This window comes from Salmo salar, chromosome ssa16, assembly GCF_905237065.1.
Source record: "Salmo salar chromosome ssa16, Ssal_v3.1, whole genome shotgun sequence".
Lineage (NCBI taxonomy): Eukaryota > Metazoa > Chordata > Actinopteri > Salmoniformes > Salmonidae > Salmo > Salmo salar.
In genome coordinates this window covers 45,369,803-45,385,284 of record NC_059457.1, presented here as the reverse complement: position 1 = coordinate 45,385,284, position 15,482 = coordinate 45,369,803, and positions in this window count along the sequence as shown.

The window sequence follows — 15,482 nt, the reverse complement described above, 5'->3', positions numbered from 1 at the left end:
GTATTTGGTAGTGTGACGGCATGGGGTATTAGAAGTGTGAAGGTGTGTGGTATTTGTAAGTGTGAAGGTGTGTGGTATTTCTTAGTGTGAAGGTGTGTGGTAGTTGGTAGTGTGACGGTGTGTGGTATTTGTTAGTGTGAAGGTGTATGGTAGTTGGTAGTGTGAAGGTATGTGGTATTTGGTAGTGTGAAGGTGTGTGGTATTTGTTAGTGTGAAGGTGTGTGGCAGTTGGTAGTGTGAAGTTGTGTGGTATTTGTTAGTGTGAAGGTGTGGTAGTTGGTAGTGTGAAGATGTGTGGTAGTTGGTAGTGTGACGGTGTGTGGTATTTGTTAGTGTGAAGGTGTGTGGTAGTTGGTAGTGTGAAGGTGTGTGGTAGTTGGTAGTGTGAAGGTGTGTGGTATTTGTTAGTGTGAAGGTGTGTGGTAGTTGGTAGTGTGAAGGTGTGTGGTAGTTGTTAGTGTGAAGGTGTGTGGTAGTTGGTAGTGTGAAGATGTGTGGTAGTTGGTAGTGTGACGTGTGTGGTATTTGTTAGTGTGAAGGTGTGTGGTAGTTGGTAGTGTGAAGGTGTGTGGTATTTGTTAGTGTGAAGGTGTGTGGTAGTTGGTAGTGTGAAGGTGTGTGGTAGTTGTTAGTGTGACGGTGTGGGGTATTTGGTACTGTGACGGCGTGGGGTATTTGGTAGTGTGACGGCATGGGGTATTAGAAGTGTGAAGGTGTGTGATATTTGTTAGTGTGAAGGTGTGTGGTAGTTGGTAGTGTGAAGGTGTGTGGTAATTGTTAGTTTGAAGGTGTGTGGTAGTTGTTAGTGTGAAGGTGTGTGGTAGTTGTTAGTGTGAAGGTGTGTGGTAGTTGGTAGTGTGACGGTGTGTGGTATTTGTTAGTGTGAAGGTGTGTGGTAGTTGGTAATGTGACGGTGTGTGGTAGTTGTTAGTCTGAAGGTGTGGGGTATTTGGTAGTGTGACCGCATGGTGTATTAGAAGTGTGAAGGTGTGTTGTATTTGTTAGTGTGAAGGTGTGGTATTTGTTAGTGTGACGGCGTGGGGTATTTGGTAGTGTGACGGCATGGGGTATTAGAAGTGTGAAGGTGTGTGGTATTTGTTAGTGTGAAGGTGTGTGGTAGTTGGTAGTGTGAAGGTGTGTGGTAGTTGGTAGTGTGAAGGTGTGTGGTAATTGTTAGTGTGAAGGTGTGTGGTAGTTAGTAGTGTGAAGGTGTGTGGTAGTTGTTAGTGTGAAGGTGTGTGGTAGTTGGTAGTGTGAAGGTGTGTGGTATTTGTTAGTGTGAAGGTGTGTGGTAGTTGGTAATGTGACGGTGTGTGGTAGTTGTTAGTGTGAAGGTGTGGGGTATTTGGTAGTGTGACCGCATGGTGTATTAGAAGTGTGAAGGTGTGTGGTATTTGTTAGTGTGAAGGTGTGTGGTATTTGTTAGTGTGAAGGTAGTGGGAGTTGGTAGTGTGACGGTCTGTGGTATTTGTTCGTGTGAAGGTGTGTGGTAGTTGGTTGTGTGGTAGTTGGTAGTGTGACGGTGTGTGGTGTTTGTTAGTGTGAAGGTGTGTGGTAGTTGTTAGTGTGAAGGTGTGTGGTAGTTGTTAGTGTGAAGGTGTGTGGTAGTTGGTAGTGTGAAGGTGTGTGGTATTTGTTAGTGTAAAGGTGTGGTATTTGTTAGTGTGAAGGAGTGTGGTAGTTAGTTGTGTGACGGTGTGTGGTATTTGTTAGTGTGAAGGTGTGGTAGTTGTTAGTGTGAAGGTGTGTGGTAGTTGGTAGTGTGATGGTGTGTGGTATTTGTTAGTGTGAAGGTGTGTGGTATTTGTTTGTGTGAAGGTGTGCGGTAGTTGTTAGTGTGAAGATGGGTGGTAGTGTGATTGTGTGTGGTAGTGTGAAGATGTGTGATATTTGGTAGTATGACGGTGTGTGATAGTCGTTAGTGTGGTAGTTGTTAGTGTGAAAATGTGTGGTAGTTTTTAGTGTGAAGATGTGTGTTAGTTGGTAGTGTGAAGGTGTGTGGTAGTGTGAAGGTGTGTGGTAGTTGTTAGTATGAAGGTGGGTGGTAGTGTGATTGTGTGTGGTAGTGTGAAGATGTGTGGTAGTTGGTAGTGTGACGGTGTGTGGTATTTGTTAGTGTGAAGGTGTGTGGTAGCTGGTAGTGTGAAAAGGTGTGGTAGTTGGTAGTGTGACGGTGTGGAGTATTTGGTAGTGTGACGGTGTGGGGTATTTGGTAGTGTGAAGGCATGGGGTATTAGAAGTGTGAAGGTGTGTGGTATTTGTTAGTGTGAAGGTGTGTGGTATTTGTTAGTGTGAAGGTGTGTGGTAGTTGGTAGTGTGACGGTGTGTGGTATTTGTTAGTGTGAAGGTGTATGGTAGTTGGTAGTGTGAAGGTATGTGGTATTTGGTAGTGTGAAGGTGTGTGGTATTTGTTAGTGTGAAGGTGTGTGGCAGTTGGTAGTGTGAAATTGTGTGGTATTTGTTAGTGTGAAGGTGTGGGGTATTTGTTAGTGTGAAGGTGTGTGGCAGTTGGTAGTGTGAAGGTGTGTGGTAGTTGTTAGTGTGAAGGTGTGTAGTCGTTGGTAGTGTGAAGATGTGTGGTAGTTGGTAGTGTGACGTGTGTGGTATTTGTTAGTGTGAAGATGTGTGGTAGTTGGTAGTGTGAAGGTGTGTGGTATTTGTTAGTGTGAAGGTGTGTGGTATTTGTTTGTGTGAAGGTGTGGGGTAGTTGGTAGTGTGACGGTGTGTGGTAGTTGTTAGTGTGAAGATGGGTGGTAGTGTGATTGTGTGTGGTAGTGTGAAGATGTGTGATATTTGGTAGTATGACGGTGTGTGATAGTCGTTAGTGTGGTAGTTGTTAGTGTGAAAATGTGTGGTAGTTTTTAGTGTGAAGTTGTGTGTTAGTTGGTAGTGTGAAGGTGTGTGGTAGTGTGAAGGTGTGTGGTAGTTGTTAGTATGAAGGTGGGTGGTAGTGTGATTGTGTGTGGTAGTGTGAAGATGTGTGGTAGTTGGTAGTATGACGGTGTGTGGTATTTGTCAGTGTGAAGGTGTGTGGTAGTTGGTAGTGTGAAAAGGTGTGGTAGTTGGTAGTGTGACGGTGTGGAGTATTTGGTAGTGTGACGGTGTGGGGTATTTGGTAGTGTGAAGGCATGGGGTATTAGAAGTGTGAAGGTGTGTGGTATTTGTTAGTGTGAAGGTGTGGTATTTGTTAGTGTGAAGGTGTGTGGTAGTTGGTAGTGTGACGGTGTGTGGTATTTGTTAGTGTGAAGGTGTATGGTAGTTGGTAGTGTGAAGGTATGTGGTATTTGGTAGTGTGAAGGTGTGTGGTATTTGTTAGTGTGAACGTGTGTGGCAGTTGGTAGTGTGAAGTTGTGTGGTATTTGTTAGTGTGAAGGTGTGTGGTAGTTGGTAGTGTGAAGATGTGTGGTAGTTGGTAGTGTGACGGTGTGTGGTATTTGTTAGTGTGAAGGTGTGTGGTAGTTGGTAGTGTGAAGGTGTGTGGTAGTTGGTAGTGTGAAGGTGTGTGGTATTTGTTAGTGTGAAGGTGTGTGGTAGTTGGTAGTGTGAAGGTGTGTGGTAGTTGTTAGTGTGAAGGTGTGTAGTAGTTGGTAGTGTGAAGATGTGTGGTAGTTGGTAGTGTGACGTGTGTGGTATTTGTTAGTGTGAAGGTGTGTGGTAGTTGTTAGTGTGACGGTGTGGGGTATTTGGTAGTGTGACGGCGTGGGGTATTTCGTAGTGTGACGGCATGGGGTATTAGAAGTGTGAAGGTGTATGGTATTTGTTAGTGTGAAGGTGTGTGGTAGTTGGTAGTGTGAAGGTGTGTGGTAGTTGTTAGTGTGACGGTGTGGGGTATTTGGTAGTGTGACGGCGTGGGGTATTTGGTAGTGTGACGGCATGGGGTATTAGAAGTGTGAAGGTGTGTGGTATTTGTTAGTGTGAAGGTGTGTGGTAGTTGGTAGTGTGAAGGTGTGTGGTAGTTGGTAGTGTGAAGGTGTGTGGTAATTGTTAGTGTGAAGGTGTGTGGTAGTTAGTAGTGTGAAGGTGTGTGGTAGTTGTTAGTGTGAAGGTGTGTGGTAGTTGGTAGTGTGACGGTGTGTGGTATTTGTTAGTGTGAAGGTGTGTGGTAGTTGGTAATGTGACGGTGTGTGGTAGTTGTTAGTGTGAAGGTGTGGGGTATTTGGTAGTGTGACCGCATGGTGTATTAGAAGTGTGAAGGTGTGTGGTATTTGTTAGTGTGAAGATGTGTGGTAGTTGGTAGTGTGAAGGTGTGTGGTAGTTGGTAGTGTGAAGGTGTGTGGTAATTGTTAGTGTGAAGGTGTGTGGTAGTTAGTAGTGTGAAGGTGTGTGGTAGTTGTTAGTGTGAAGGTGTGTGGTAGTTGGTAGTGTGACGGTGTGTGGTATTTGTTAGTGTGAAGGTGTGTGGTAGTTGGTAATGTGACGGTGTGTGGTAGTTGTTAGTGTGAAGGTGTGGGGTATTTGGTAGTGTGACCGCATGGTGTATTAGAAGTGTGAAGGTGTGTGGTATTTGTTAGTGTGTAGGTGTGTGGTATTTGTTAGTGTGAAGGTAGTGGGAGTTGGTAGTGTGACGGTCTGTGGTATTTGTTCGTGTGAAGGTGTGTGGTAGTTGGTTGTGTGGTAGTTGGTAGTGTGACGGTGTGTGGTGTTTGTTAGTGTGAAGGTGTGTGGTAGTTGGTAGTGTGAAGGTGTGTGGTAGTTGGTAGTGTGACGGTGTGTGGTATTTGTTAGTGTGAAGGTGTGTGGTAGTTGGTAGTGTGAAGGTGTGTTGTAGTTGGTAGTGTGAAGGTGTGTGGTATTTGTTAGTGTGAAGGTGTGTGGTAGTTGGTAGTGTGAAGGTGTGTGGTAGCTGTTAGTGTGAAGGTGTGTGGTAGTTGGTAGTGTGAAGATGTGTGGTAGTTGGTAGTGTGACGTGTGTGGTATTTGTTAGTGTGAAGGTGTGTGGTAGTTGGTAGTGTGAAGGTGTGTGGGAGTTGGTAGCGTGAAGGTGTGTGGTATTTGTTAGTGTGAAGGTGTGTGGTAGTTGGTAGTGTGAAGGTAGGTGGTAGTTGTTAGTGTGACGGTGTGGGGTATTTGGTAGTGTGACGGTGTAGGGTATTTGGTAGTGTGACGGCATTGGGTATTAGAAGTGTGAAGGTGTGTGGTATTTGTTAGTGTGAAGGTGTGTGGTAGTTGGTAGTGTGAAGATGTGTGGTAGTTGGTAGTGTGAAGGTGTGTGGTAATTGTTAGTGTGAAGGTGTGTGGTAGTTAGTAGTGTGAAGGTGTGTGGTATTTGTTAGTGTGATGGTGTGTGGTAGTTGGTAGTGTGACGGTGTGTGGTATTTGTTAGTGTGAAGGTGTGTGGTAGTTGGTAGTGTGACGGTGTGTGGTATTTGTTAGTGTGAAGGTGTGTGGTAGTTGGTAATGTGACGGTGTGTGGTAGTTGTTAGTGTGAAGGTGGGTGGTAGTGTGATTGTGTGTGGTAGTGTGAAGATGTGTGGTAGTTGGTAGTGTGACGGTGTGTGGTATTTGTTAGTGTGAAGGTGTGTGGTAGTTGGTAGTGTCAAAAGGTGTGGTAGTTGGTAGTTGGTAGTGTGACGGTGTGGAGTATTTGGTAGTGTGACGGTGTGGGGTATTTGGTAGTGTGAAGGCATGGGGTATTAGAAGTGTGAAGGTGTATGGTATTTGTTAGTGTGAAGGTGTGTGGTATTTGTTAGTGTGAAGGTGTGTGGTAGTTGGTAGTGTGACGGTGTGTGGTATTTGTTAGTGTGAAGGTGTATGGTAGTTGGTAGTGTGAAGGTATGTGGTATTTGGTAGTGTGAAGGTGTGTGGTATTTGTTAGTGTGAAGGTGTTTGGCAGTTGGTAGTGTGAAGTTGTGTGGTATTTGTTAGTGTGAAGGTGTGTGGTAGTTGGTAGTGTGAAGATGTGTGGTAGTTGGTAGTGTGACGGTGTGTGGTATTTGTTAGTGTGAAGGTGTGTGGTAGTTGGTAGTGTGAAGGTGTGTGGTAGTTGGTAGTGTGAAGGTGTGTGGTATTTGTTAGTGTGAAGGTGTGTGGTAGTTGGTAGTGTGAAGGTGTGTGGTAGTTGGTAGTGTGAAGGTGTGTGGTATTTGTTAGTGTGAAGGTGTGTGGTAGTTGGTAGTGTGAAGGTGTGTGGTATTTGTTAGTGTGAAGGTGTGTGGTAGTTGGTAGTGTGAAGGTGTGTGGTAGCTGTTAGTGTGAAGGTGTGTGGTAGTTGGTAGTGTGAAGATGTGTGGTAATTGGTAGTGTGACGTGTGTGGTATTTGTTAGTGTGAAGGTGTGTGGTAGTTGGTAGTGTGAAGGTGTGTGGTAGTTGGTAGTGTGAAGGTGTGTGGTATTTGTTAGTGTGAAGGTGTATGGTAGTTGGTAGTGTGAAGGTATGTGGTATTTGGTAGTGTGAAGGTGTGTGGTATTTGTTAGTGTGAAGGTGTTTGGCAGTTGGTAGTGTGAAGTTGTGTGGTATTTGTTAGTGTGAAGGTGTGTGGTAGTTGGTAGTGTGAAGATGTGTGGTAGTTGGTAGTGTGACGGTGTGTGGTATTTGTTAGTGTGAAGGTGTGTGGTAGTTGGTAGTGTGAAGGTGTGTGGTAGTTGGTAGTGTGAAGGTGTGTGGTATTTGTTAGTGTGAAGGTGTGTGGTAGTTAGTAGTGTGAAGGTGTGTGGTAGTTGTTAGTGTGAAGGTGTGTGATAGTTGGTAGTGTGAAGATGTGTGGTAGTTGGTAGTGTGACGTGTGTGGTATTTGTTACTGTGAAGGTGTGTGGTAGTTGGTAGTGTGAAGATGTGTGGTAGTTGGTAGTGTGACGGTGTGTGGTATTTGTTAGTGTGAAGGTGTGTGGTAGTTGGTAGTGTGAAGGTGTGTGGTAGTTGGTAGTGTGAAGGTGTGTGGTATTTGTTAGTGTGAAGGTGTGTGGTAGTTGGTAGTGTGAAGGTGTGTTGTAGTTGGTAGTGTGAAGGTGTGTGGTATTTGTTAGTGTGAAGGTGTGTGGTAGTTGGTAGTGTGAAGGTGTGTGGTATTTGTTAGTGTGAAGGTGTGTGGTAGTTGGTAGTGTGAAGGTGTGTGGTAGCTGTTAGTGTGAAGGTGTGTGGTAGTTGGTAGTGTGAAGATGTGTGGTAATTGGTAGTGTGACGTGTGTGGTATTTGTTAGTGTGAAGGTGTGTGGTAGTTGGTAGTGTGAAGGTGTGTGGTAGTTGGTAGTGTGAAGGTGTGTGGTATTTGTTAGTGTGAAGGTGTATGGTAGTTGGTAGTGTGAAGGTATGTGGTATTTGGTAGTGTGAAGGTGTGTGGTATTTGTTAGTGTGAAGGTGTTTGGCAGTTGGTAGTGTGAAGTTGTGTGGTATTTGTTAGTGTGAAGGTGTGTGGTAGTTGGTAGTGTGAAGATGTGTGGTAGTTGGTAGTGTGACGGTGTGTGGTATTTGTTAGTGTGAAGGTGTGTGGTAGTTGGTAGTGTGAAGGTGTGTGGTAGTTGGTAGTGTGAAGGTGTGTGGTATTTGTTAGTGTGAACGTGTGTGGTAGTTAGTAGTGTGAAGGTGTGTGGTAGTTGTTAGTGTGAAGGTGTGTGATAGTTGGTAGTGTGAAGATGTGTGGTAGTTGGTAGTGTGACGTGTGTGGTATTTGTTAGTGTGAAGGTGTGTGGTAGTTGGTAGTGTGAAGGTGTGTGGTATTTGTTAGTGTGAAGGTGTGTGGTAGTTGGTAGTGTGAAGGTGTGTGGTAGTTGTTAGTGTGACGGTGTGGGGTATTTGGTAGTGTGACGGCGTGGGGTATTTGGTAGTGTGACGGCATGGGGTATTAGAAGTGTGAAGGTGTGTGGTATTTGTTAGTGTGAAGGTGTGTGGTAGTTGGTAGTGTGAAGATGTGTGGTAATTGTTAGTGTGAAGGTGTGTGGTAGTTAGTAGTGTGAAGGTGTGTGGTAGTTGTTAGTGTGAAGGTGTGTGGTAGTTGGTAGTGTGACGGTGTGTGGTAGTTGTTAGTCTGAAGGTGTGGGGTATTTGGTAGTGTGACCGCATGGTGTATTAGAAGTGTGAAGGTGTGTGGTATTTGTTAGTGTGAAGGTGTGTGGTATTTGTTAGTGTGAAGGTGTGTGGTAGTTGGTAGTGTGACGGTGTGTGGTATTTGTTAGTGTGAAGGTGTGTGGTAGTTGGTAGCGTGAAGATGTCTGGTAGTTGGTAGTGTGATGGTGTGTGGTGTTTGTTAGTGTGAAGGTGTGTGGTAGTTGGTAGTGTGAAGGTGTGTGGTAGTTGGTAGTGTGACGGTGTGTGGTATTTGTTAGTGTGAAGGTGTGTGGTAGTTGGTAGTGTGAAGGTGTGTGGTAGTTGGTAGTGTGAAGGTGTGTGGTAATTGTTAGTTTGAAGGTGTGTGGTAGTTGTTAGTGTGAAGGTGTGTGGTAGTTGTTAGTGTGAAGGTGTGTGGTAGTTGGTAGTGTGACGGTGTGTGGTATTTGTTAGTGTGAAGGTGTGTGGTAGTTGGTAATGTGACGGTGTGTGGTAGTTGTTAGTCTGAAGGTGTGGGGTATTTGGTAGTGTGACCGCATGGTGTATTAGAAGTGTGAAGGTGTGTTGTATTTGTTAGTGTGAAGGTGTGTGGTATTTGTTAGTGTGAAGGTGTGTGGTAGTTGGTAGTGTGACGGTGTGTGGTATTTGTTAGTGTGAAGGTGTGTGGTAGTTGGTAGCATGAAGATGTCTGGTATTTGGTAGTGTGACGGTGTGTGGTGTTTGTTAGTGTGAAGGTGTGTGGTAGTTGGTAGTGTGAAGGTGTGTGGTAGTTGGTAGTGTGACGGTGTGTGGTATTTGTTAGTGTGAAGGTGTGTGGTAGTTGGTAGTGTGAAGGTGTGTGGTATTTGTTAGTGTGAAGGTGTGTGGTAGTTGGTAGTGTGAAGGTGTGTGGTAGCTGTTAGTGTGAAGGTGTGTGGTAGTTGGTAGTGTGAAGATGTGTGGTAGTTGGTAGTGTGACGTGTGTGGTATTTGTTAGTGTGAAGGTGTGTGGTAGTTGGTAGTGTGAAGGTGTGTGGTAGTTGGTAGTGTGAAGGTGTGTGGTATTTGTTAGTGTGAAGGTGTGTGGTAGTTGGTAGTGTGAAGGTGGGTGGTAGTTGTTAGTGTGACGGTGTGGGGTATTTGGTAGTGTGACGGTGTGGGGTATTTGGTAGTGTGACGGCATGGGGTATTAGAAGTGTGAAGGTGTGTGGTATTTGTTAGTGTGAAGGTGTGTGGTAGTTGGTAGTGTGAATTTGTGTGGTAGTTGGTAGTGTGATGGTGTGTGGTATTTGTTAGTGTGAAGGTGTGTGGTAGTTGGTAGTGTGATGGTGTGTGGTATTTGTTAGTGTGAAGCTGTGTGGTAGTTGGTAATGTGACGGTGTGTGGTAGTTGTTAGTGTGAAGGTGGGTGGTAGTGTGATTGTGTGTGATAGTTTGAAGATGTGTGGTATTTGGTAGTGTGATGTGTGTGGTAGTTGGTAGTGTAACGTTGTGTGGTATTTGTTAGTGTGAAGGTGTGTGGTATTTGTTTGTGTGAAGGTGTGTGGTAGTTGTTAGTGTGAAGGTGTGTGGTAGTTGTTAGTGTGAAGGTGTGTGGTAGTTGTTAGTGTGAAGGTGTGTGGTAGTTGGTAGTGTGAAGGTGTGTGGTATTTGTTTGTGTGAAGGTGTGTGATAGTTGGTAGTGTGACGGTGTGTGGTAGTTGTTAGTGTGAAGATGGGTGGGAGTGTGATTGTGTGTGGTAGTGTGAAGATGTGTGATATTTGGTAGTGTGACGATGTGTGATAGTTGTTAGTGTGGTAGTTGTTAGTGTGAAAATGTTTGGAAGTTTTTAGTGTGAAGGTGTGTGTTAGTTGGTAGTGTGAAGGTGTGTGGTAGTGTGAAGATGTGTGGTAGTTGTTAGTATGAAGGTGGGTGGTAGTGTGACGGTGTGTGGTATTTGTTAGTGTGAAGGTGTGTGGTAGTTGGTAGTGTGAAAAGGTGTGGTAGTTGGTAGTGTGACGGTGTGGGGTATTTGGTAGTGTGACGGTGTGGGGTATTTGGTAGTGTGACTGCATGGGGTATTAGAAATGTGAAGGTGTGTGGTATTTGTTAGTGTGAAGGTATGTGGTATTTGTTAGTGTGAAGGTGTGTGGTAGTTGGTAGTGTGACGGTGTGTGGTATTTGTTAGTGTGAAGGTGTGTGGTAGTTGGTAGTGTGAAGGTATGTGGTATTTGGTAGTGTGAAGGTGTGTGGTATTTGTTAGTGTGAAGGTGTGTGGCAGTTGGTAGTGTGAAGTTGTGTGGTATTTGTTAGTGTGAAGGTGTGTGGTAGTTGGTAGTGTGAAGGTGTGTGGTAGTTGGTAGTGTGAAGGTGTGTGGTAGTTGGTAGTGTGAAGATGTGTGGTAGTTGGTAGTGTGAAGGTGTGTGGTAGTTGTTAGTGTGACGGTGTGGGGTATTTGGTAGTGTGACGGTGTGGGGTATTTGGTAGTGTGACGGCATGGGGTATTAGAAGTGTGAAGGTGTGTGGTATTTGTTAGTGTGAAGGTGTGTGGTAGTTGGTAGTGTGAAGGTGTGTGGTAGTTGGTAGTGTGAAGTGTGTGGTAATTGTTAGTGTGAAGGTAGGTGGTAGTTAGTAGTGTGAAGGTGTGTGGTAGTTGTTAGTGTGAAGGTGTGTGGTAGTTGGTAGTGTGACGGTGTGTGGTATTTGTTAGTGTGAAGGTGTGGTAGTTGGTAATGTGACGGTGTGTGGTAGTTGTTAGTGTGAAGGTGTGGGGTATTTGGTAGTGTGACGGCATGGGGTATTAGAAGTGTGAAGGTGTGTGGTATTTGTTAGTGTGAAGGTGTGTAGTATTTGTTAGTGTGACGGTGTGTGGTGTTTGTTAGTGTGAAGGTGTGTGGTAGTTGGTAGTGTGAAGGTGTGTGGTAGTTGGTAGTGTGACGGTGTGTGGTATTTGTTAGTGTGAAGGTGTGTGGTAGTTGGTAGTGTGAAGGTGTGTGGTAGTTGGTAGTGTGACGGTGTGTGGTGTTTGTTAGTGTGAAGGTGTGTGGTAGTTGGTAGTGTGAAGCTGTGTGGTAGTTGGTAGTGTGACGGTGTGTGGTATTTGTTAGTGTGAAGATGTGTGGTAGTTGGTAGTGTGAAGGTGTGTGGTAGTTGGTAGTGTGAAGGTGTGTGGTATTTGTTAGTGTGAAGGTGTGTGGTAGTTGTTAGTGTGAAGGTGTGGGGTATTTGGTAGTGTGACGGCATGGGGTATTAGAAGTGTGAAGGTGTGTGGTATTTGTTAGTGTGAAGGTGTGTAGTATTTGTTAGTGTGACGGTGTGTGGTGTTTGTTAGTGTGAAGGTGTGTGGTAGTTGGTAGTGTGAAGGTGTGTGGTAGTTGGTAGTGTGACGGTGTGTGGTATTTGTTAGTGTGAAGGTGTGTGGTAGTTGGTAGTGTGAAGGTGTGTGGTAGTTGGTAGTGTGACAGTGTGTGGTGTTTGTTAGTGTGAAGGTGTGTGGTAGTTGGTAGTGTGAAGCTGTGTGGTAGTTGGTAGTGTGACGGTGTGTGGTATTTGTTAGTGTGAAGATGTGTGGTAGTTGGTAGTGTGAAGGTGTGTGGTAGTTGGTAGTGTGAAGGTGTGTGGTATTTGTTAGTGTGAAGGTGTGTGGTAGTTGGTAGTGTGAAGGTGTGTGGTAGTTGTTAGTGTGAAGGTGTGTGGTAGTTGGTAGTGTGAAGATGTGTGGTAGTTGGTAGTGTGACGGTGTGTGGTATTTGTTAGTGTGAAGGTGTGTGGTAGTTGGTAGTGTGAAGGTGTGGTAGTTGGTAGTGTGAAGGTGTGTGGTATTTGTTAGTGTGAAGATGTGTGGTAGTTGTTAGTGTGACGGTGTGGGGTATTTGGTAGTGTGACAGTGTGGGGTATTTGGTAGTGTGACAGCATGGGGTATTAGAAGTGTGAAGGTGTGTCGTATTTGTTAGTGTGAAGGTGTGTGGTAGTTGGTAGTGTGAAGGTGTGTGGTAGTTGTTAGTGTGAAGGAGGGTGGTAGTGTGATTGAGTGTGATAGTGTGAAGATTTGTGGTATTTGGTAGTGTGACGGTGTGGGGTATTTGGTAGTGTGATGTGTGTGGTAGTTGGTAGTGTGACGGTGTGTGTTATTTGTTAGTGTGAAGGGGTGTGGTATTTGTTTGTGTGAAGGTGTGTGGTAGTTGGTAATGTGACGGTGTGTGGTAGTTGTTAGTGTGAAAGTGTGTGGTAGTTCTTAGTGTGAAGGTGTGTGGTAGTTGGTAATGTGACGGTGTGTGGTATTTGGTAGTGTGAAGGTGTGTGGTAGTTGGTAGTGTGAAGGTGTGTGGTAGTTGGTAGTGTGAAGGTGTGTGGTAGTTGGTAGTGTGAAGGTGTGTGGTAGTTGGTAGTGTGACGGTGTGTGGTGTTTGTTAGTGTGAAGGTGTGTGGTTGTTGGTAGTGTGAAGCTGTGTGGTAGTTGGTAGTGTGACGGTGTGTGGTATTTGTTAGTGTGAAGGTGTGTGGTAGTTGGTAGTGTGAAGGTGTGTGGTAGTTGGTAGTGTGAAGGTGTGTGGTATTTGTTAGTGTGAAGGTGTGTGGTAGTTGGTAGTGTGAAGGTGTGTGGTAGTTGTTAGTGTGAAGGTGTGTGGTAGTTGGTAGTGTGACGGTGTGTGGTATTTGTTAGTGTGAAGGTGTGTGGTAGTTGGTAGTGTGAAGGTGTGTGGTAGTTGGTAGTGTGAAGGTGTGTGGTATTTGTTAGTGTGAAGATGTGTGGTAGTTGTTAGTGTGACGGTGTGGGGTATTTGGTAGTGTGACAGTGTGGGGTATTTGGTAGTGTGACAGCATGGGGTATTAGAAGTGTGAAGGTGTGTGGTATTTGTTAGTGTGAAGGTGTGTGGTAGTTGTTAGTGTGAAGGAGGGTGGTAGTGTGATTGAGTGTGATAGTGTGAAGATTTGTGGTATTTGGTAGTGTGACGGTGTGGGGTATTTGGTAGTGTGATGTGTGTGGTAGTTGGTAGTGTGACGGTGTGTGTTATTTGTTAGTGTGAAGGTGTGTGGTATTTGTTTGTGTGAAGGTGTGTGGTAGTTGGTAATGTGACGGTGTGTGGTAGTTGTTAGTGTGAAAGTGTGTGGTAGTTCTTAGTGTGAAGGTGTGTGGTAGTTGGTAATGTGACGGTGTGTGGTATTTGTTAGTGTGAAGGTGTGTGGTAGTTGGTAGTGTGAAGGTGTGTGGTAGTTGGTAGTGTGAAGGTGTGTGGTAGTTGGTAGTGTGAAGGTGTGTGGTATTTGTTAGTGTGAAGGTGTGTGGTAGTTGGTAGTGTGAAGGTGTGTGGTATTTGTTAGTGTGAAGGTGTGTGGTAGTTGGTAGTGTGAAGGTGTGTGGTAGTTGGTAGTGTGAAGGTGTGTGGTAGTTGTTAGTGTGAAGGTGTGTGGTAGTTGTTAGTGTGAAGGTGTGTGGTAGTTGGTAGTGTGAAAGTGTGTGGTATTTGTTAGTGTGAAAGTGTGTGGTATTTGTTAGTGTGAAGGTGTGTGGTAGTTAGTTGTGTGACGGTGTGTGGTATTTGTTAGTGTGAAGATGGGTGGTAGTGTGATTGTGTGTGGTAGTGTGAAGGTGTGTGATAGTCGTTATTGTGGTAGTTGTTAGTGTGAAATTGTGTGGTAGTTTTAAGTGTGAAGGTGTGTGTTAGTTGGTAGTGTGAAAGTGTGTGGTTGTTTTTAAGTGTGAAGTTGTGTGGTAGAGTGAAGGTGTGTGGTAGAGTGAAGTTGTGTGGTGGAGTGTAAGTGTGTGGTAGTTGTTAGTGTGAAGGTGTGTGTTAGTTGGTAGTGTGAAAGTGTGGTAGTTTTTAGTGTGAAGTTGTGTGGTAGAGTGAAGGTGTGTGGTAGAGTGAAAGTGTGTGGTAGTTGTTAGTGTGAAAGTGTGTGGTAGAGTGAAGGTGTGGTGTAGGCCTACAATTCTCCTCCATGGCATCCTATGTAATACCACTACTGACATTTGACCTCTCCCCAAGTTCCAGTAGTCAAACTGCAACTGTAATTCTCAGAAGGCTGGTTTCTCATGAGAAGTATCTCGCCAAAGAAGCGTTCAATAGCCAAGGTCGGACAAAAGCCTGTCACATTCGTCAGGCAGATGGCGGAGCTCTTATGAATTCCACTAAAATAGATTAATGCTGGCGTGTTGGGAAGGTGAAAGGTCCACAGGGTGAACAAACAAGGAGTTTAACTCCCTTTGACTGGGGTCAGACTTACAGAATGAGGCTAGGGCTGGGGGGGAGGGGGGAATTCAGACCCACATTTTTCTGAGACGGAGGACAAAAAGGTCAGGAGTATTAGCAGAACACACCCTGATACCCCTGCAATCTCACCTCGAGTCCTGTGGAGGGAGGCTGCGCCCCGAACCCCCAAACACTGGCTACAGGCTTTTGTTCCCCTTGCAACAAGGGAAGAAAAAGGCAGCGTCAAAGAGCTACTAAAAGGAGAAATCTTTAATCACCATCTTGAAAGGGACTATTGAGTGAGGCTGTGTCTCCCCTCTCCTCTGAACTGTCCGTCAGCCTTACCATGGAATGTGGGGGACAGGCGGGACTGTTAGATGGGGTGACAGGCGGGACTGTTAGATGGGGAGGGGGATTGGAGTGGAGGAATGGGAGGCTTGAAGGTTGGGTACTGGGCAGGGGAGGGGGTGTGGATAGAGGCAAAGGAGTAGGTTTTGGGGGTGTTTGTGTGTGTGAGTGGATGTGAATTTCTGGATGTGCGTATCTATATGTGTGTGTGTTTGAGGGGAGGGGGGGATTATGCAAAATAAACTGTCAAAAAATGACTCAAGTGGAACGCTCTGTGCTTGACTACCATGTGAGACCAAGCTGGCATGCCGGCGCTTTTCCCACAATCCCTCTTTGTTCGCCGGCGTGTCACCGGGCCCAGCGTGGGGAGAGAGGGAGAGAGAGAGGGAGAGAGACAAGCCACTGATCACTGTGAGGAGGAAAGGGGGGATGATAGATGGAAGTGGATATGGACCCTTCTCCTCCATCCAACAAGGCTCTCCAATCTCTCCATCTCATTTACATGGGATTGAATTCAAGGCAAGATGCATCACTTCTTCATTTTATTATCCACCTTGTCTTTCTTGTTTCTTTGATTCTTATTATTCTCATAGTGGAAGTCTTTGATCTAGTTGGCCTTGGCTGTGATGAACTTCCTCTTCTCTAAAGACCAGTGGCCTCCCACTGGAGACACACCTTTAGAATCAACATTGTTTCCACGTCATTTCAATGAAATGTGGAATAGACATTGAATTGACATCTGTGCCCAGTGACCTGCCTCCTCAGGCCTTCTACAGTCCTCTTCTCTAAAGACCAGTGACCTGCCTCCTCAGAGTGTCACTCGTTTAGAGGAGAGGGATTTGGGTTTTCAGTGTAGAGACTGATGGCCGAATCTGAACTTGATATACGCACGCCCAACCTTACCTTTCCATTATCATCCGTATATCATTTGTGTCTTGATGATCAGCTTCCCAGACCTTGATTAAGTCTACTCTTGATCTAAAAAGCATGTTCAATAGACAAC